This window comes from Felis catus, chromosome E3, assembly GCF_018350175.1.
Source record: "Felis catus isolate Fca126 chromosome E3, F.catus_Fca126_mat1.0, whole genome shotgun sequence".
Classification (NCBI taxonomy): domain Eukaryota; kingdom Metazoa; phylum Chordata; class Mammalia; order Carnivora; family Felidae; genus Felis; species Felis catus.
Window position 1 is genome coordinate 23,414,046 of NC_058383.1, and position 22,457 is coordinate 23,436,502.

The window sequence follows — 22,457 nt, forward strand, 5'->3', positions numbered from 1 at the left end:
TTTACAAATGAGGAAAACAAGGCTAGGAGAAGTTAATTTGGTCACACATTAAAGGGTGGGCCCAGTTTTCTTTTCAGTGACCATAGGGAGTAAGGACAAAGAGGCCTGTGTGATGAGGCCGTGTCCAGAAACACAAAGAGCCCACTCTCTCCTTCCAGGTCCTTTTCTATCCTACTCTGCAGCTCACTCTTGTCCAGGAGGCAATGGCACATGGTAATGATAATAATGATGAATAGAATTTATTGACTATGCACATCATCTCATTTACTCCTCACAACAATCTTATAATGTAGGTACCATTGCACTGTTTTTCCTCTGCTTTGCAGATGGGTGTCTGGAGACGTGCCCAAGGTCACCTACCACAAAGTATTAGATCTAGGACCCAAACTAAGGCAGTGTAACTCCACGACCCAGGGGGCTATACTACCTGGATAAAAACTAGATGTACAGATGGCTTTGCTGATGACCTTTATCGATCACCTAAGGAAGACCTAAGACCAATTCTATATAAACCCTTCTAGAAAATAGAAAAGGGAGGGGCATCTGGGTGGCTCAGTCAGCTAAGTGTCTGACTCTTGGTTTTGGCGCAGGTCATGATCTTGCGGTTTGTGGGTTCAAGCCCCACATCAGGCTCTGTGCTGACAGTGTGGAACCTGCTTGGGATTCTCTTTCTCTGCTCCTCCCCCACGCACTCATTCTCTCTCTCTCTCTCTCTCTCTCTCTCTCAAAATAAATAAATAAACTTAAAAAAATAAGTTAGATGTCTATATAACAGCAACAGATCATCAGAAATTGAAATTAATAAAATTACATTTACAGTAACATAAAAAATATGAAATACTTAGAAATAAATATGACAAAAGGTGTGAAATACTCATACAGTGAACATTACAAAACATCACTAAGAGAAGTTTTAGAAAACCTAAATAAATTAAGAGATACACTATGTTCATAAAGATTCAGTATTGTTAAGATGATGTAAATTCTCCCAACTAGATCTATAGAAACCATGCAATCCAAATAGAAATCCCCAGTAGGCTTGTGTGTGTGTGTGCATGTGTGTGTGTGTGTGTGTGTGTGCGTGTGTGTGTGTGAGTGTGTGTGTGTAGAAATTGATAAGCTCTAAAATATATATGAAGGGGTGCCTGGCTCGGTTGGGCATCCGACTTCGGCTCAGGTCATGATTTGAGATTCTTGGGTTTGAGCCCCACATGGGGCTCTGTGCTGACAGCTCGGAGCATTGAGCCTGTTTCAGATTCTGTGTCTCCTTCTCCCTCTCTGCCCCTCCCCTGCTCACTCTCTGTCTCTGTCTCTCTCAAAAATAAATAAACATTAAAAAATTGAAAATAAATAGAATGTATATGTAAATGCAAAGGGCCTACAAGAGCTAAAATAGCCTTGGGGGAGGAAAAATGAGGTAGAGTACTAACACAATCTGATTTCAAGACTTATTATAAAGCTGTAGTAATTAAGACAGTGTGGCATTGGCCTAAAGATAGAAAAATAAATAAGTAGATGATTGAAACAGAATAAAAGGTCCATAGATAGACCCACATATATATGGACAATTTGCAGCAAAAGCACAGGGACAATTTAGTGGAGAATGGATAGAGCCTTGAACACACAGTTTTAGAACAATTAGGTGCTTATATGCAAAAAGAAAAATGAACTTCTATCCATACCTCACATCAGATATAAAATTAACTCAAAATGCATCATAACTCTAAATAGAAAACTTAAAACTTTACAACATTTGGAACATAGGAGAATACCTTTGTAGCCCTGATCTGGGAAAGGTTTTTCAGATTCATCATCAAAAGCATGATCCATAAAAGGACAAACTGGACTTGATGAAATTTTAAAACCTGTGCTCTTCAAAAGACCTTGTACAAGAATGAAAAGCAAGCTGCAGGCTGAGAGGATCAGAGAGCTGCTAAATCCCACAGCTGATAAAACACCTGTATCCTGAGTATATTTAGAACTCTGGGGGCACCTGGGGGCTCAGTTAAGTATCCAAATCTTGATTTTGGGTCAGGTCACAAATTTACAGTTGTGAGATCAAGCCCTGTGTGGAGTTCTGTGCTGAGCATGGAGCCTACTTAAGATTCTCCCTGTCTCTCTCTAGCGTGCTCTCTCTCTCTCTCTCTCTCTCTCTCTCTCTCTCTCTCTCTCTCTCTCCCTCAGATCCTCCCCTGCTCACATGCACTCTCTAATAAAAAAATTGTTTTTTAAAAAAGAAATCTTAAAACTTAACAAGTCAACAATAAGCCAATAAAAAATAGTGAAAATATCTGGACACATCACCAAATAAGACATATCGATGGAAAATAAGTACATGAAAAATAACTCAATCTTTACTGTCTAGAGAAACGTAAATTAAAGTCAACATCCCACTACTATTCTTACTAGAATGGTTAAAACTTAGACTGACCATACCAAGGGTTGGCAAAGATGTGGAGAAAACAGAAGCCTCACACACTGCGAATGGGAACATAAAATAGTACAGTTACTTTGGAAAACAGTTTGTCAGTTTCTCAAAAAGTAACAATGTACCTATCATATGAAACAGCCATTCCACTCTTAGATATTTTCCCAAGAATAAAAGGATATGTCCATAAAAAATATGTACCTATGTTCATAGCAGCTTTATTTTTAATAGTCCAAAACTTAAAAAAAAAAAAATATCCATCAACAGGTGAATTATAAACTATGTGTACTATCACATGTGTAAAATGGAATACTATTCAGCAATAAGAAAGAGTGCAACATTGATACATGCTACAACACAGAAAAACCTCAAAGTCATTATGCTACGTGAAAGAAACCAGACAAAAAAAAAAGTGCAGAGTACATTATTTTATTTTTATAAAATTGTAGGAAATGCAAACTCATGCACGCCGACAGAAGGCAGATCAGGAGTTGTCTGGGAAGGTGGGTAGAAAGGCTTACAGAGCAGCACAGGAAACTTCTCAGGGTGATGCACATGTTCATTACCTTGACTGTGGTGATGGTTTCACTGGTGTGTATGTAGGTCAAAACATCAAACTGCATACTTCATTTAAAAAATATTTTTTAGGGGAGCCTGAGTGGCTCAGTCAGTTAAGTGTCCGACTTCGGCTCAGGTCATGATCTCACAGTTCATGGGTTTCAGCACCGCGTCGGGCTCTGTGCTGGCAGCTCAGAGCCTGGAGTCTGCTTCAGATTCTGTGTGTCCCTCTCTCTCTGCCCTTCTCTCTCTCTCTCTCTCTCTCTCTCTCTCTCTCTCTCTCTCTCTCTCAAAAAAAATAAAAATAAAATAAAATAAACATTAAAACAAATTTTTAATAAATAAATAAAAATTTTAAAAAATTTAAGGGTTTATTTTTGAGAGAGAGCACACAAGCAGGGGAGGGGGATAGAGAAAGAAAGTTCATGCAGGGCTTGAACTCACAAACTGTAAGATCATAAACTGAGCTGAAGTCGGACACTTAACCAACTGAGCCCCCAAACTGTACACTTCATGCAATTTATTATATATCCAGTACTCCTCAGAAAGACTGGTAAGTATAATAAAAAAATTTTCATTGGATGGGTAGATGGGTGGATGGATGGGTGGGTAGATGGATGGATGGACAGATAGATGGACGGATGGATAGATAGGTGGTAATGGGTGGAGGGAGGGAGAGAGAGGGGGAAGGATTCCCTCTCCCTTTACTTTTGGCCTAAGAAACAGGACATTTCCTCACTGGATTTTTCAACAAGCTTTCCTATCACCTTGGGGCTCATTTGTCTCTGTTCATACTGCATTTATTGTCTGTCCTAACCCCTGCCACCCTTAGGACCAAACTCTGATCACTAATTGCACTGTTATTAGATTGGATTCCCTCTGGGACTGTACAACCTTTATTAGTTCAGAGCTTTTCATTCTCTTATCTCACCAAGCTCCCAGCACCAACCTTAGCACACACAAAAAAGGCACTCAATAAAGATTTTTCTGGTTAATTGATTTACTGATTAGTTAATTGGAAAGGCTATAAATTCTATAAGGTGTTGTTTTAAAAATCCAATGGGATTTAGGGAATTGGGATTTTACTAAACTGCTTACCTTTAAGAAAAAAAAAAGTATTGGAACTCTGACTTCCAAATTTTTCCACAATTGCCCCATAATGCTTTTATAATCAGAAAACTGGCTCTAAAAATACCTAAATAAGTACACATACCACTCAAATTTTAAAAACAACAGCCCCATCAGGTTCATTGGCAACTCTAGCAAATCAGACTGAGTATTTTCACTGTCTGTGTTATGCCAGAGGTTGGCATCCCACCCTCCTCTCCTCTTTAAGCTTAAAGTGCTTCTGGAAGATTCCAGTAGAAACCACAGAGTGAACTGAAACAATGGATTCATGGAACAAGGCAATCAGGAAAGGGAGCCAAGGCCAACCAAAGTTGTCTGCTTAGACAAAAGCTCTGATCCAGCAAATTTCTCAGAAAGTTCCATCTATATTTATAGCTTTGGAAAGCTTTGGGGAGCATGGAACACTCAGGTTGGTGGAATCCTGGCTCTGAGAGGTACTGGGAACAAAGTGTTCCCTCCTGGAATAGATGGCAAGACAGTCAAGTTGGGCTTCTGAATCCTTCCTGACCTCAGAGGAGACTTTTGGCTTCTCTGGGCCTCCGTTTCTTCCTTTATTTAATGGAATTTATTTTTTCCTACTTGACTTATAAAGCATACAGTAACAACAACCACCACTTATTTAGTTAGTACTTGTTATGTTTAAGGGTCATTTCATTCTTAAAAACAGTACTCTATTTAATGCCCATTGAATAGATAGTGTAACTGAGGTGTGTGCAGATTAAGTGATTCACTCAGGTTCCCACTGCCAAGTAAGTGGTTGGTGAAGGATTTGCAGTTGGGTCTATTTGGCTTTAAAGCTTAGGTCTCAACCTCTAAACAGCTGTGGGGTTGAGATTAAATGTGATAAAGACAAACAAAAAAACAGAGGAAACAACTGTTTCTTGAGCCTCTTTTACAAGCCACGCACTTCACACCTGTCACAACTATGAATTGCTCTCAAATATTAAGGTCTAAACCAAATACAATCCAGCTGAAACCCCACTACAGTGTACATTGTACTACAAAAGAAGGTTCTCAAGAAGTTAACCGTCACTGATCCTACACTCCATCATTTTTCAGGCCCCCCTTCTTTCTGGAGTCCTGAAAAGCCCTAGGTCAGTGGTTGGCTTCTCACTGAGCATCCAGGGGTTCCATCTGCTCTGCTTCATGGGGGTAGGAGGATCACCAGGGAACCACTGCCCCCCCTCCCCAGAGCCAGCCTCGGGAGTATCTTCCCTCCATGGCTTCCCAGGCTCCTACCCATAGTGCCTGCTCTCCAGAGACAACCTCCCAGGCACTGCTTTTGAGTAAAGACCTCTGAGGACCAGGTAGTAGCTATGGTCACCATTAATATTTATTATGTACCTATTATATCCAGGTAGGGTGTTAAACTCCTTAAGTACATTATTCCACTTAATCTCACAACAACTGAGAAGTGTTACTGGCCCAGTACTGCACATAAGAAAACTAAATCTTGGGGTGCCTGGGTGACTCAGTCAGTTGAGCACCCAACTCTTGACTTCAGCTCATGACCTCAGGGTCGTGGGATGGAGACCCGAGTTGGGCTCTGCACTGGGCGTGGAGTCGGCTTAAGATTCTCTCTCTCTCTCTCTCTCTCTCTCTCTCTCTCTCTCTCTCTCTCTCTCTCTCTCTCCCCCCCCCCCACCCCTTTCCCCTGCCTGCACTCTCTCTCTATCTCTATCTCTACCCCTCTCTCAATCTCTAAAATTAAAAAAAAAAATTAATTTAAAAAAACTCAGCTCTAAAAAAAAAAAAAAGTTTAACAAACAGCTCTAGGGGAAATGCTTGCCCATGTCCCTGGTGTAAATACTCCTACTAGGGCCAATTTCAGGATACCATTGTGATGTCACAGGCCTCAGATATGGGAGGAGAGACACAGGGACATACCGCCATATCACTGCCACCATGCAGATATAAGAGACATAAGTAGCCTCAGGAGCACAGATAACAGTAAAAGGGAGTAAAATAGCAAGGAATCGATAAGTTTTGAGTACTCACTACCTTTGGTTTCAATATAAATTGTAAGTACAAGTTTATAGAGTTTAATTTTTGGTAATGGCTGTTTTGAACAACCAGCTCACACAATTCCTGATAATTAAACAGTTGGCTTTCAAGAGCTTGTTCTGGCTTTAGCATGTAACTGGTAGGGACTATTAGTACCATTTGGGGGCAGGAGGAAACAAAGGCACAGAAAGGCTGGGTAACTTGCAGAAAGTCACACAGCTCAGAAGGGGCAAAGTCAGTATTCAAACTGGGACAGTCCGGCTCCAGAATCTGTGCTCTCAACCATGTCCCCTAAGGCTTCTCCTGCAAAAGCGCCGGGTCTTTCTGTCTAGACTGTCAGCCCACAGGTTTTCTTTTGTGCTCCTCTCGGGAAATACAGCCGGTGCATTTGATGGAAGACTCACAGAAGTGCTCTGGGCTTTCGTGCAGCATCTTCCCAAGACCTTGGGCAGGAGTGGAGGCCTCCACCTGCCTCGGCAGCACAGCTCTCGGGTTCTGGGGCCCTGCGATTGGCTGCGGACGCCCCACCTGGCCGAAATCCACGTCTGGCGGGCAGGGCCTTGCCCTCGAGGCCCGACTGCGCCTGCGTTCAAACCGCACATCCATTATGGAAAGGAGGGTCCCTTAATGTAGCGCAAATTATAGCTGGAACACAAGCAAATTGCCGGCTTTTACTAGCACATAAACTGAGCGGAACCTTTGAGATAGATCCGCATTACCCTAAACGGCATCCATAATTCATACCTGCAGCAGAAATGCTTCCCCCTCCTAGGGCTGGAGCAGATCTATTATTGATGGGCCCCTTAGAAGGCCACGACAGAGTGTTTCTCATGCTCTAGCCATCTGCCAGCATGGTCAATTCCTCAGGCGGCGGCAGCACATTTATTCATCAGAATCAACTCCCAATTAGTTTCCTAGCAGGACCCGGGGGGGATTTATTTGAGGAATCAAAGTGAGTGTTTCTAGAACAGTACCCCCATCCCCACCCCTGCGATGCTAATCAATACATACAGAACCAGCGAGCAGCAGGCCAGCATTGGTTTCCGCTCAGAAATGCTGCTGCCTTTGGAAATCACGGGGAGCAAACCGAAAAAGCTATAGAGCTCCTCCCTCGGCGCAGAGGGGTGGGATGGCCAGGGGCTTCTTGCAGTCCGGGGAGAAGTCACTGGATTGTCAGAGCACAGACCTCACCGGATGGAAAACACTTCTGAGATGCCAACTATATCCTAGGCTCTTCGTGAAAATCCTTAGAGAAACTCTGTAAGATGGGTATTGATTATATTCCCCTTTTATGGGTGGGGAAACTGAGACTAAGTAACTCAGCCAAGGTCACACAGCTGGTAACTGGCAGTACCAAGATTCTGAGCCCAGAAAAACTGGATTCCAAAATGCAAGGGCTTCACCACTACTCCATGCTGCCACCTGGAGGTGGAGGGAAGGGAACCCACAACAAATCCCTAAAGAAATCTGGACATTTAGCTACCATAACACAACAGGTTGACAAAAACCCCACCTGACTGGTTAAGTAAATGCCTTTTTTTTTTTAATGCTTATTTATCTTGAGAAAGAGAGTGAGAGAGCAGGGAAGGGTCAAACAGAGAGGAAGAGAGAGAATCCCAAGCATGCTCTGTGCTGTCAGCGCAGAGCCAGACAAAGGGCTCAGTCCCACGAACTGTGAGCTGAAACCAAGAGTCAGCCGCTTAACCCACTGAGCCACCCAGGTGCCCCAATGGTGTTTTTTTAATGTTACTGCTTTTTTATATTGCGATTTATTATTTTACAAAATGCCTAATTTTTAAATGGCTACATGAATTAATGGCTATTAATAAACACTGATGGTTTAAAAAGACTAAATCTTTTTAAGGGAGGATTTGGGGGATGGTGGAGGATAAATCATGAAAGGGGTACCCAGAATTTAAAAGGCTGAGAAACACCGGACAAAGACATAGCTATAGCTATAGCTGGAAAGAAGCACTCATGAAGCACTCATGTCTGTTACACATCTTCCTAGAACCAAGCTCTGCCTGGCACAGGGGACACAGGAACCAATAAGGCATGGATTCGAACGTCCCCAACAGACTAGACAGACAAATGATTAACTGGCGGAATAACGCTGGGCTGGATGTAAACAAGCCTCCCCACAACCATGCCCTTTCTTTCCTGCGCAGGGGCTGCCGGCACAGCACTTTTCCACATGAAAGTCGCGATCCCATGGCACTTTGTCTGCTTGCCAGTGTGCTTCTGCCACAAGACGCTAAGCTCTATGGGGGCAGGAACTGGGTTGTGTTCAGTTTGGTACCCACCGGGGCTCAGTACAGTATCTGAACACAGTAGGTGCTCAATGAGTGCTTGTGGAATGGATAAATTAATGAATACATAAGTGAATAAAGTGTTAGAAGCTAAGACCAGGAAATGAGAGCAGACTGACGACTCCCGTAGGCAAGCCTGGCTGTGGTCTCATCAACACTGAGCCCAGGACTGTTACCCTACGCTGGCTCTCACAAAATCTAAGCGGCGTGTTGCATTGAGGACCGAGCCCCATAAAGAGTGGATCACTTGTTGGTTAAGTAAATGGGAAGGGCACTTACCTCCGTTCCTCCTGACTTGAAGGAAGACAGGCCTCCTGCACAAGGCTGGTTTCTGCATCTCTTTCTAGATCTTACCCCTTTCGTTAATTTTCTGCCCCCTGTTTTCTCTACCTTTAGCGGGAGCCTCTTCTCCACGTTTTCCTCCTCAGTGCCAAAACAATAGCTCAAATCTCCTCAAAGTTAAAATAATGCAAGTGAGACTCCTCTAGAGCAACTGCCCCTTCCCGCCTCCCAAAGCCAAGCATCTCATCTACACTAAGAAGCTGCGCTTCCATCCAGGCCTATAGGGGGCACCATTCACATTGTGCTAGGCAAGGACCACATGTCTGGGAGCACAGCTCTACAGAACAGTGTGAAAGAAGCCCCAGGGGTTGAGGTCCACTCACTCCTCAATCCGCTGCTCTCTGGTTCCCAGCGTGGCACTGAGACTGTTCTGAGTATGGTCAGAAATGACACTATATTGCCAAGCCAGATGGGCATTCTGAGTTGTGATCTTACTTGCCTTCTCTGCAGACGGTTAGCACAGTTGTCTCTTCCCTCGTTCTCCACCCTTGGCTTCCACGGTTCCACTCCCTCTGGTTTTCCTTCTCTCTCTCTTTCTCTGCCTGCTCCTCTGTCCCCTCTACCTGTCCCTCCACCTGTCCCTTGCTGCTTGGTTCTGTTTATCTTCTCCTTCCTTCCACTCTTTTCTCGGTGATCCCATCCAGGCCTTGGCCTTTCACTCCCTCTTCATCACCAAGAACTCACAGCCCTGCATTGTCTGCCGAGCTCCGGCCCACCTGCTTCATCTGCCAGCTCTTGTCCTCATCTCCCAAATCCAAACTGTCAGCCAACTCCTATTGATCTGACTTCTTAACTACTTTCTGAATCTACTTTCTTACTATCCCTACTGTGACTGCTGAGTTCAGACCCTCTCCTGGACTCCTTGCCTGCATTCTGCCCTCCCCATACCTATCCCATCCAGCTGCCAGTGTGACTTTTCAGTAGAACGAGGTTCCTGCACCCTTCATCTCTTTAATACTTCCTCATCCTCACCCCCAGAGAGGACATCTTTCGTCTGCACTAAATCAAAATACCATATTTCATCCAATATAAAACACTCTGATGCTGGCACTTTTTTGATTTTACAAGAAAATGTCAAAGGAAACTCCTCATATGACGCGGCTAACATCACTTGTAAATGCACAGAGCAGGGAGAAGGGAGGGAGAAGGAAGAAAAGAAAGGAAGAAAGAAGGGAAGGAAGAGGGCAAGAGACAAGAATGTGTACTTCCAAAGAGCCCATCTAAGGTAATTCTCTGTGGACAAATGGGACCCACAGTTGGGACACCATCCTCTGGATTCTGAATATACCCATGATTGGCTCCAAGAAAGACTGGTTCTTTCTGGTGATGAGCCGGGTCCTTCTAGATACAGTGGGTCATAAAGGCAGTTCTACAAACGTAAATTCAATCTCATTGTTAAACTCTTCAGAACACTTCAATGCCCCTATCTCACATGATCTATAGGAGAAAATCCAAAATGTGAAAGAGCATTATGAGGTCAAGACTTGGAGAATGTTGAAAATATCCCAAGACCCTGGCATACTTCCCCACTTCTCCCCTCCAGACAGCTTATAAATAGCAGCTACTATTGCGGTGGGTGCAAGGCGGTGAGTGAGATGCTGCCATGTTGATTGTGTCTGGCCCAGCCTGCCCAAGAGGCCAGCACCCCATCATTCCCCAATAAATCAGGAGGTCATTTTTCACTGAACTGAAACTCAATACTCCCATCGTTTTCTCCCCTAACCAGCCCCGAGATTGCTCTGTGCTCTTTATTACCTTTCAATGACTTAAGCCCCTGAACTGAATAACTTCATCAAGGTGTCAACCTAAACAGATTTTCCCCATAATGGCCCAACTCTCACAGGTTCTTAATGAAAAATATTGATTCCCAAGGATTAGTTGCAGATTTATGTGTTGGGATGCTGATCTCTCTGTCACCTAGCACCTTATCAGTGGATGAAAGGACCTAGTTCCCCTTCATGGTTTTAAAAAAGCAATCACTGGCTATGTCAAGGGGCAGCTTAGGTCCAGAAAAACAAATAAAATTCTGTGTCTGGATCCCATAGAATACTTAACAGATGGGGGGCAGGGGCACTGAGACACCTGTCTTTCCTCATTAGTATCTTCACTGGTTGGGCTCTTGGGAGACTGGGCACAGGGAAGCGACAAGCAGCCCTCCTGGTATGACTGATCCTGGGGACACAGTCTGGAGAAAAGCACACTGTGTACACCCTGTCTGGGGCTGGAGACACCAACTGGAAGGAATTCAGCAGCTGCTGTCTCCAAGTGGCATTCAATCAACACCAGCCTAAGGTTGCCTCTGCCAACTCGCTGTGTTAAATGTGGCTCTCGGGGGACGAAATTGAGGCTCTGGCACCTGAAACCTCAACAAGCTGCACAGCAGGATTTCTCCTGTCACCCAGAGGTGGCTGGAATGGAACATGATTCATTCTCTACTTGGTAAATACCTAGTGAGGGTCTATTATGTGCAAAGGACTGTGCCGGGCACCAAGGACCCCATAGTCAGCAACAGCAGATAAGGGGTCCCACTCTCACGGAAAAGGCAGACCAAAAAGAAACGATCACAAATAAACACAGAACTGCAGCTGTGACAAGATGATGGGGATGTGGACAGAAGCCTCTAAGAAGTGAGAAGGTCAAGAGAGATCTCTTTGAGAAAGTACTGGTCAAGGTAACACCAGAGGATAAGGAGTCCGTTGAAAAAGCAAGGAGGGTAGGGAACATTCAGGTATATTCAGGTAGAGGAAGTATCAAGTGCAAAAGCCCTGTTTTGGAGGGAGCCCAGCACCAGCTGTGTGGCCAGAGTGCAGAGAGTGGGGAGCATGGCCTGAGAGGGCTCTGGACAGGCCGGCAGGGGCCAGACTGTGGATCTGAGCCCCAATTCTAAGAACAATAGGAAGCCACTAAAGGGTTTTAAGCAGGAGGGTGAGCCAACCTGACCAGATCTACACTTAGCAAAGACCCTCTTTGGCTTCTCTGTGAAGAATGGATGGAAGCAGGAGAGAGACTCGGGGGTTGGGGGGGGACAGTGGTGGTCTGGGTGGAAGATGAAGCCAGGATGCTGCCAGAGAGCGAGAGACATGGACAGAATCCAGGAATACTTTGGAGCAAAAACCAACAGGCACTGGTACTGAACTAATGTGAGGTGGGGGTAGGCTGAGGCAAAGGAGGGGACTCTCAGACTTCTTGTCCGAACTGCTCCTTCTCTGAAGTCATAGCCTCCTCACTTGGGGCCATCAAGGCTTCTCTAATCCTGGGAAGCTCCTACAGCAGGCGTCGCAAAGGTCTTCCGCAAAGGGACAGATAGAAAGCGTGTCAGGCTCTGAAAGTCTCTGTTACCCAGCTCTGCTGTTTCGAAGAAAAAGCAGCCACAGACCACAGGTAAACAAATGGGTGTGGCTGTGTTCCAGTTAAAACTTTATTTACAAAACAAGTGGCCAACAGGATTGGCCCTTCTGGCTAGAACCTGGAGGAATGTGAAAACTGGCCTCAACTCCTAAGTTCCCCAGTCCCAAAGAGCTAGAGGATTCCACTGAGCCTCCTGGGGTGGAGAAGGGAGGAGTCCAACACCTTCCAGAAAGGAAACCCAGGACAAGTCCTTCCTATACATCTTCACCTGTACTTGTAACAGAATCTTACAGAAACACCAGAAGGGCACCCAAGAAACTAATAAGTGCTTATCTGTAGGCCTGAGAGAGGGAGGAGACTTTCAGGTGTACACCTTTTGTATCATTTTGATTTTTCAACCAGCGGAAGATACCACTCAGGCATTATCTACTCAAAAAACTAGTAAATAAATTTCTTCATAAAACACACTCTGTTTCTATATGGGCAGAAATGTCTCCAGTTGTCCACCATTAGATTTTAACTATTGAAAAAGACCTACATTTATCCCTAGAGTCACAAGCTAAAATTAGGCAGGGGGCAGGTTTTCAAGTGGTACTGCACTTGAACTGCTGAGTTGGCTGTGAAAAATGAGCAAGAGCCCCCTTTTCTGCTTTGGTTCTCAGGTCTGCTCTCTCAGTTAGGAGAAGTCTGCTTGCATCCTCTCTTATGTTTTTAACAACTCTCCATCTTCAGGTAACAGCACCCACTTTTACTTGAGGAACCCTCTCCCGCATCGGAGACCGGTTGGTGGCACTGTCAGTCAAGAGGGTCTGCCCGCCCAGATGCTGGTCATGTGACCCAGGCTAGGCCAATCAGATTCCCTCTCCCCGGAACGAGCCCAAAGGGGATCCTGCAGAGAAGAAAAAATTGTAAAAGTGCCTTGAAGAGTTTTGTCAGTTCCTGTTGCCTAGATCTTTGGAGCAGCTCTTTCTAAAGGTATGAGTATTGACATTTGTTTCAATTTTAATTGTTTCGTTTTGTTTTTCATTTGCCTAAATTGGCCAGTATCCATTTTTGTGAATTCATACTGATGAAGTGATCCTGCTTAAACAATTTCCAATGTCTCCCTGTGGCTTACAACCCAAAGAGCAGACAGGAGGTACAAATCTCAACAAACTCCGGCTCAGGACACCACCAGCCACCAAGCACCCTGTGCTTCAGCCCACCAGAATTTCTGCTCTTTCTCCAAATCTATTCCCAACTTGTCACCTAAAAAATTCCCTGATGCTGGTCATCTGAGGCAGCAGATTGGGCAGATCAGAGTGCCAGTCCGGTGCCAGTCTAGTGGCCAGTGAATGCTTTTTGAAAAGCCCTGTGCTCCAAATAGGAGTTTGGCCAGGCTCTTTTCCTTGAGAAACAGCAGAATCCACCACAAGTCTAGGACCCCCTGAGCCCATCTCAGAGATCTGAGATGATAGGGTTGTGGTTATGACAGCTCTGAATTCAAGCGTTTCTGCCATCTGACTGTGGGCAAGGTGCTTACTCCTTCTGGGTCTCAGGCTTCTGGTCTGTAAAAGGAGGAGATGAATTCTGCCCTCATCCTAGAAAGGGCTTATTTATATATTTAACAAACACCCAGCTTTACATATATTAATTCAGGTGATACTTATAACAACACCATAAGGCAGAGACTATTATTATCTTCATTTTGCAGATGAGGACACTGAGGCACAGAGAGGTTAACTTAATTGTCCAAGGTTACAAAGCTGGTATGGGGATGAAATGAAAGACTGCATGGAAGTTACTTAGCACAGGGCTCAGGAGATAATACATATTTCATAAAATGCTAGTTATATGGGCTGAATTGTGTCATCCCCCACCCCGCCCAAGTTCATGTGTTGAAGCCTAAACCCTCAGTGTGACTGTATTTGGAGATAAGGCCTTTAAAGGGGTAACTAAGATTAAATGAAGTCACAAGGGTGGGGCCTTAATCCAGCATGACTGGTGTTCTTCGAAGAAGAAAAGGAGACACCAGCAATGCGCTCACACAGAGATAAAGTCCATGTGAGGACACAGCAACAAGACAACCATCTCTAAGTCAAGGAGAGAGACCTCAGGAGAAACCAAACCTGCCAATACTTGATCTTGGGCTTCCAGACCCCAGAAGTGTGAGAGGTAAATTTCTGTTGTGTGGCCACCCAGCCTGTGGTGTTTTGTGACACGGCCCTGGTGCACTAATACACCGCTGGAGAAGACCCCATCTTGTGCTGGAAATCTCAACTGGTTTTTAAATGCTCATCTGACAAGTATTACACCAGGACACATTCTCCTTCAGGGACTCCATGCCTCATTCAGGATAAAGTCAGAAATCCTTGGCAAGATCTACAGGGCCCTCCAAAATACCTCTCCAAGTTCATCTTCTGTCACCCATCCAGTTCCACCTTCAATTCAACCATAACAAATTTCACACTTCTCAAAACATGCCAGGGCTTTTTACGGACCATTTCCACCTCTCATCGACTCCTCCTCCTCATGCTTCCTAGATGCATCCTGCAAGACCCAGCCTTAGTATTTCTTCTGTAGCTTTCATGGAACTTCCCAGGCAGAGTTGGATACTTCCTTCTCTGTGCCACTACCATACCTAGCACATAGAGCTGTTGTATTATACTGCTATCACCTGACCTCATGTCTCTCCACCACCACCGCCATCATCATCACCATCTCTAACATCTATTGATGTGCTATGCACTAGGTACTGTGCTTAGTGGTTGACATGCATGATCTTCCTTTATTCCTCACAATAACTTTGTGAATTGGGCTTGTCGGCATACTTTAGTTGCAAGAAACAAAGTGACTGTAGGTGATTTAAGCCACTGGGAAATTACTGTATGGAAATGGGAGACCGTGTCATCTATAGTAGCCTCTAGACTATAGCCAAGCCTGGGAGCAGACAAGAACCAAGGCACTTCCAGAAGCAAAAAAAAAAAAAAAAAAAGAAGAAGAAGAAGAAGAAGCACCAGGCGCCTGGCTGGCTCAGTCGGAAGAGTATGCAACACTTGATCTGGGAGTGGATCTCAAGCCCCATACTGGGTGTAGAGATTACTAAAACGGAAGGAAGGAAGGAAAGAAGGAAGGAAGGAAGGAAGGAAGGAAGGAAGGAAGGAAGGAAGGAAGGGAGGCAGGCAAGAAAGCACAACAAAGATAGAATAGTCCGATATTTAAAAGCATGGATTCTGGGGCACCTGGGTGGCTCAGTTGGTTAAGCATCCAATCTCACAGTTCATGAGTTCGAGCCCCACGTGGGCTCTGTGCTGACAGCTCAGAGCCTGGAGCCTGCTTCAGATTCTGTGTCTTCATCTCTCTCTCTCTCTGTCTCTCTCAAAAATAAACATTTTTTTAAAAATTAAATAAAAGGATGGGTTCTAGAACCAGGTTCCCTGGGTTCAAATCCTGTTCTTGATACTTACTAGCTTTAAGATGCACAAATTACTTGGGCTATGCATGCCTTGGCTTTCCCATCTGTAAAATGGGGATAATAAGAGCATGTCTGATGGTTTTACTGTATTAAATAAGTGTATATAATTAAAGTATTTACTACAGTGCTGAGCACTTAGTAAGTGGTCTGTGGGTGTTAGCTGTTGTAATTGAGACTAGAATGAGTTTGATTAGGAAACCACCTTTGTCATTAAATCAAATTTCTTCCATTATCTGTCCCTGATCTGCCCAGGATTCAAATCCTAGGTAGAAAGCATCAGAATACACCAGCTTCGTTCCTGTGCCCACTCCACATCTAGGAGAGGATGGGGTCTCCAATTACTATCCCATGAGCATGCATCAAGGGGGAGAAAAGTGATTCTTCAAAAGTAAAGTAAGAGAATCTAGAATTTAACTCACACATAAATAGTCAAATGATTTTCAACAGGAGGCCAAGGCAGTTCAATGAGAAAAGGGTAATCTCCCAACAAATGGTGTGAAAACAATCGGCTATCCTTATGTTAAAAAATGAATTTAGACCCTTAACTCACACCACGTGCAAAAAAATTAACTGGAAGTGGATCATAATCCAAATGTAAGAACTAAAACTTCTAGAAGAAAACATAACAGAAAACTTTTGTGACCTTGGTCTAAACAAACATTTCTTAGTATTGACATTACAAGAACAATCCATAAAAGAAAAGGTTAACAAATTGGACTTCACCAAAATTTAAAACTTTCGGGTTTTTTTTTTTTAATGTTTTAGAGAGAGAGAGGGTGTGCGAGTGGGGGAGGGAAGGCAGAGACAAAGAGAGAGAGAATCCCAAGCAGACTCCATGCTCAGCATGGAACCTGATACGGGGCTCGATCCCACAATCCTGGGACCATGACCTGAGTCAAAATCAAGAGTCAGACACTCAAGCGACTGAGCCAACCAGGCACCCCTAAAACTTCTGCTCTTTATAAGATAGCACTAAGTTGGGGTGCCTGGTGGCTCAATCAGTTGAGCATCTGACTCTTGATTTCAGCTCAGGCCATGATCTCACAGTTTGTTAGATGGAGCCTGGCATCAGGCTCTGCACTCACAGCGTGGAGCCTGCCTGGGGTCCTCTTGCTCGCTCGCTCTCTGCTCCCACCCCACTTGTTCTCTCTCTCTGAAGATAAATAAATAAACTTAAAATATACATATATAGCACGAAGTAAAATGAAAAAGACAAGCCACAGACTGAAAGAAAACATTTGCCAAACACATACCTGATAAAGGACCTGTATCCAAAATAACGAATGGTTACAACTGCATAATATGCAGACAAACAACCCAATTTTTTTAATGGGCAAAAGATGTGAATGAACACTTCTCCAAAGAAGATATATGAATGGGTATTAAGTGTATGACAAGGTGCACACACCGTTGGCCATCACAGAAATGCAAACGGAGACCTCAGTGAGATGCCACAACATATTTAGAGGGGCTAAATAAAAACGATGGACAAATCAAATGTTTGTGAGGATGGAGAGTAAATGCATATTGATGGTAACTCATACTGATGGTGAGAATATAAAATGGTATGGCCATTTTGGAAAATGATTTGGCGGTTTCTTAAAAAATTACTTTAGCATACAACCCAGCAATTTCTCTCCTAGGTACCTAGTTAAGAGAAATAAAAGTATGTGTCCACACAAAGACGTCTATGCAAGTGTAACAGCCCAAAACTGGACAACCCGAGTATCCGTCAACTGGTAAATGCGTAAAATAGGCATTAAAAGGGAACAAACTGGATGCGTGCAACAACAGGGACAGATCTCAGGATCACTATGCTAAGTGAAAGAAGCCGGACATAGAAGACTACGTGTTATGTGATTCGGGTGACAGGAGATTTCAAGAAAAGAGTGTAGAGATGGAAACGCATTGGTGGTCGCCTACAGCTGGAGGTGGGGGAAGGCATCAACCACAAATGGGAATGAGGAAACTCTGGGGAGTGATGGAAGTATTCTAAAACTGGATTGAGGAGGTAATTGCACAATTATATAAATTAAAACTAAAAACTCATCGAACTGTACATTTAAAATGGGTGGATTTCAATGCATATAAATTGTGCCTCAATAAAGCTTTTAAAAATAAACAATAAACTATGAAAGAAAAGAAAGAAGGAACAGAAAACCAATGCTGTTAGCTGGGTTTAGAGAGAAAAACACAAACACGTATTATCCCATTTTATGCATTAGGACAGTGAGAAATAATGATGTGCCTGATGTCACACAGCTAGTAAGTGACAAAACCCAGATGCGAACCTCAACTCTTTGACCCCAAACCCATGCTGCTGACCCCTCCGCTAAGCGAACTTTCTTCCCTGTTGTGCGAACTGCCTCCAGCCCACGCCACTGTGTACGGGGCTAGCATGAGGGACTCTGCTCACATCACTACGTGACCAGAATGCTCATCTGGATGACATGTAAGCAAGAGATACTCGGAGGCCTGCTGTCCTCGGACGGTTCAGTTAAGTTGTGGTTGTTACTCTTCTTTGAGCTCGGTGTGCTCAGCTTCATTTGGTGCTTTTTGTATATTGCTCATCTGGCAGAGAATTACTACTCTACTCTACAAGTTCCCACAGATGGCTTTATTTGCCATTGCTATTAAATTGGTTTTGAACAAGACATAATTCTTCAAGTGCCTAGTGAGCTCTCTGGGTTTGCTCAGGCAAGATTCCATAAAAATGTAAATAATCGGAACACTTCTGGGATTATTTATCACAACTGACTTGCGGCTGTAAATTTATGTATTAATTTCAGCTATAAGTTTCAGTGGGGAAAATATGAACAGTTGAAAATAGACTCTCCCACCTAACATCTTCTCTATGTCCCCATTTCCCTTTGGCTTCCAGAGAACATACTATAGAATGGCCAACAGATCTGGGTGTGAAAGACACTGGACAAGATCAGAAAGAAATGAGGTGGCAAGCAGGAAAAAAATCGTTCCTCAACAAGCCATAGGCTGGTCTCTTACCACTCCCCCTACTCTTGGAACTCCAGACACACCAGCCTTCTTTCAGTTCCTCCTGGTGATTCCTGCCTCAGGACCTTGCACATGCTCCCTTGGCTTACAACGTTCTTTCCTCCCTTTTTAGCCAGGTTCAGCTATACTCATCCTTCAGCTCTTGGCTCGGCATCACTTGTTATGAAAAGCTTTCCATGCCCACCTGTCCACCACGTCAGGTCTGCTCTGGTGGTAGCTGGTCCTTCTCATCCACAACACTGAACACAATTGTAATTTCTCATTTTTGTAGGCATTTTGTAGGCATTTTTAAACATTAAGTCTGTCTTTCCTACTCAGCTTTGAACTTCATGAGGGCTAGGCCCATGTCCTTTGTCACCTGCATCCCCAGAGCCTGGCATAGATTTGAAGATGAATGAGTATGTGTTTAGTGAATTGATGAGTCCAGTTAAGAGTAGGAGAACATAGCTGGGCTTCCGGGGCTCTGCACATACACTCAGATCTGTCGCTGCTGTTAGCACACAAGCACAGGTGTGCACAGGTGTGCAGCTCAGCCAGCACCCATATGTCCTGTCAGAGGACTGCTCTCACTTTGCCTGGGTATGCCAACAGCACGAAGTATCTAGGAATTCCCATTCCCTTTAAAGAATTCCCTTTAGCCCTTAACCAATTAGTGACAGGTACAGGTGTATAAACTCACCAGCCCTTGTCTTTGTGAGGCGTGACCTGTATAGCTGCTGGAGCTCCCCTGTGGGACTGAGCCATGCGGACCTTCCATGGGACCTTGCTTGATGATATCACACTCTTCTTGCCTCTTCCAGTCCCCACCCCATGTCTCTACTTCTCTACCCGTGTCCCCTGAGAAGTCCTAATAAATGACTCTACACAATCTGCATCACAGGGGCTGCTTCTGGGGAGCACAACCTAAAACAGAGAGCCTGCTGCTGGAAAAGTTTCCCGCTGAGCTGTGATTAATACCATAAATTTTGGTGCATGAAAGCACTCCAGCCAGACCATTTGCTGGTTCAGACGAGGTTAGGTCCTGCCAGTAACTCTCTAAACTGGCAAGAGCACCCTGTCTATAAAGAGAGAGCACTAAACCCCCCCACTTTCCAATCTTCGCCCCATGACCCAGTGCCCTGCAAAAGGAGTCAAGAGGCTGTGCCTCTGGCATCCCAACCAAACTGGACATGGAAGTCTGCTGGCAAGACTGTCTTGAGGGTAAGCCAAGATCATCTCTACCTGCTCCTTCTCCTGGATTTCAGCTCAGGCCAGGCCAGGGCAGGACCAAGCCTGGGGGTGGGAAGAAGGGGGCCCATCTGGATAGAGATCTTGCAGGGAGGAGACGCAGGCTGTTAAGGTCTATAGAGTAAGGACACCTTCAGCTTCAGGGAAGAGAGTGTACAACCCAAAGAGGTTTAATAATGGGGCCTATTCAGTGAGGAATTTCCAATAAGGGAAAGTCACGTGGTGTTACGAGAGGAAGGATCAGGGGAAACCTATGTAGATGGGATTGGTAGAAAGGCCTCTCTGAGGAGGTCCATCAGATTCAGGACTAGAGAGCTAGCTACATGGGGAAGAACACTGCGGTTGGCAGAATACCACTGCCCACCAAAGATGTCCATGTTCTGATCCCTGGAGTCTATGACTGTTACCTTACGTTGGCAGAAGGCGCCTTACAGACAAGACCGAGTTCAGAATTGTAAGGTGGGGAGATTATCCTGGATTATTCCACGGGGTCCACCCTGACCAGAAGGGTCCTCATGAGGGAAAAGTAGAGGCAAGAGAATCAAAGGTGTGCCAAGGAAATCAGAGGTCTGACGTGGCCAGGAGCCAAGGAATCCAGACAGCCTCTACTTCTGGCAGAAGCAAAGAAATGGATTCTCTCCTTAGAGCCTCCGAAGTAATACACCTTGATTTTAATCCCCTGAGACCTGTCTGGGACTTGTGAGCTCCAAAACTTTTAGATAAGAAATGTGTGTTATTTTAGGTCACTAAGTCTGGTCATTTGTTACAGAAGGCAATGGAAATGAACACAAGCATTGTCACAGAGGAAACAGTTGTGTACAGTTCCAAGGTGGGGGCCTTGTAGCATTAGTGAGAAGTATGAGGCCATCAGTGTGGCTGGTACCTAGTGGGCCAACCCCTATGCCAAGGTGACAGGCAAACAGGGGCCAGATCATGTGAGGCCTTAGAAACCGTGGTAAGAAGTTTGGATTTTCTTCTAAAATTGGTGGGAAGCCATTAAAAATTTTTATTGTAATCTAATTTGCATTTTCCCAAGCTCGCTGTGGCTGCTGCATGGAGAAATGGATGCAGGGCTGCACAAGGACCAATGAGAGGAGAGGCACAGAGACAGTCAGGAACCCAGTCCGGCCACCACAAGTGACACAATGATGGTCCCCATCAGGGCAGTGGGGATGCAGATAGGAGAAGGCTGCAAGACAGAGCTCAGACACTGATGTATTGGCTCTGAAACAAATCAGATAAAATAATTTGGACATCTTAATGCCAGAGGCCCTTCCATCAAATAACAGCCAGCTTTTCAGAGACCACACGTTGGCTCCTGACAGTGACAAAATTGGTGTCGCCACAGAAGTCCCAGAGCAGAGACTTGGGTATGTTCCAGTAGAGCAGAGAGGAGAAGGAAAATGTATGTTCCTTCCCAAATATCCAGCAACAAATGACTGCCGAGTGAGAAAGAAATTTAGCCAAAGTGCAGAAGGATGGTCTGGCCACACTGCGGACCCTTGAGAAGTGAGATGTTATTTATGGAGACAGTGACTTATTCTCCTAAACAACCATAATGTCCTGACCTGTCTGATTTCCGTGAAAACCTCTAGTTCAACTTCCAATTTGAAGTTACAAAAATGAGCATGGGTCCTTCAGGAATTCAGATTTGATGTGAAGTATATCCAAAGACCTGCCAACAGATGTTACAGCATCTTGGAAACGTTCAAGACTCGTGCCTGCTGACAGAAGCGTTAAGTAGAATCACTGTTCTGATTTTTTTTAAGCTAGGATGGGGGATTGTGCTTGTCCTGGGGTGACCTTCAGGAGTCTCCTCTGTTCCTCACAAGAAACAACAATCACAGTGATGATGCTAAAAACAGAACACAACAAAGCTCCCACTTCACTTACATGTACAATAATCCTATAGACTTATGACCCCCATTGTTAGATATGAAGAAAGTGAATCTCAAGAAGTAACATAATTTACCAGTGTCATACAAGGAAGCAGCAGAGATGGGTCTAATACAAAATCAAAATCTGAACTGTGGATCTGCAAACAATGGCCTGAGGGCAAAACCCCAGCTACCACTTGTTTTTGTCAATAAAGTTTTATTGGAACATACTCACGCCCATTTGTTCACCTACTGCCTATGACTGCTTTCACAACCAAGGACAGAGCTGAGTGGTTGCAACGGAAACCATATGGCCCACAGAGCCTAAAATATTTACTATCCGGCCCTTTACAGAAAAAGTCTGCCAATTCCTGTTCTAGATCATACATCACACCGGAGTGTTACTTCCTAATGCATTCTCCTACTCCTTCATGCCACGTCCACAAGTCAGAGCCTATTCCAGAGCACTGAATAAGACACCCAGATGCCTCCTACTCTCATACTTAACCTGGCAAGACCCTGGGCAACCTTCCTCTTTGCCTGCTCTGTACTGAGAGGAGGGTGGGGTGAAGGCTAAATTACCACAAGCAGGATCCTGGTGCCTTGTGCCTCCAAGACCGGTTCTACACCTGAGAGAGTGAGCCGGAGTACTCACTGGGGGATGACCTGCTCCAGGAATGGTTTTTTGAAAGGCATGAATGTTATTTATGAGACAGTTTACTTTTCTAGCCAACCATAAAGCCCTGACCTGTAGGAGTTCTTTGAAACAC

At 44.6% G+C, this 22,457-nt stretch overlaps 2 long non-coding RNA genes across 3 annotated transcripts; one reads left to right on the forward strand and one right to left on the reverse strand.

Annotated features, from left to right (window-relative positions):
• Positions 1–5,996: 5,996 nt before the first annotated feature.
• On the forward strand, positions 5,997–21,917 carry LOC109495247. 2 transcript variants are annotated; one of them, XR_006590885.1, is made up of 4 exons: positions 9,905–10,355; positions 12,850–13,092; positions 17,215–19,783; positions 20,847–21,917. It is a non-coding gene; the product is annotated as an uncharacterized LOC109495247 (long non-coding RNA). The 2 variants fall into 2 exon arrangements; XR_006590884.1 differs by lacking the exons at positions 9,905–10,355; positions 17,215–19,783 and adding an exon at positions 5,997–6,135.
• Positions 6,130–8,868, reverse strand: LOC123382474. The gene is made up of 2 exons (XR_006590886.1): positions 8,707–8,868; positions 6,130–6,763 (listed from the first exon to the last, which is right to left on the reverse strand). It is a non-coding gene; the product is annotated as an uncharacterized LOC123382474 (long non-coding RNA).
• Positions 21,918–22,457: the final 540 nt, after the last annotated feature.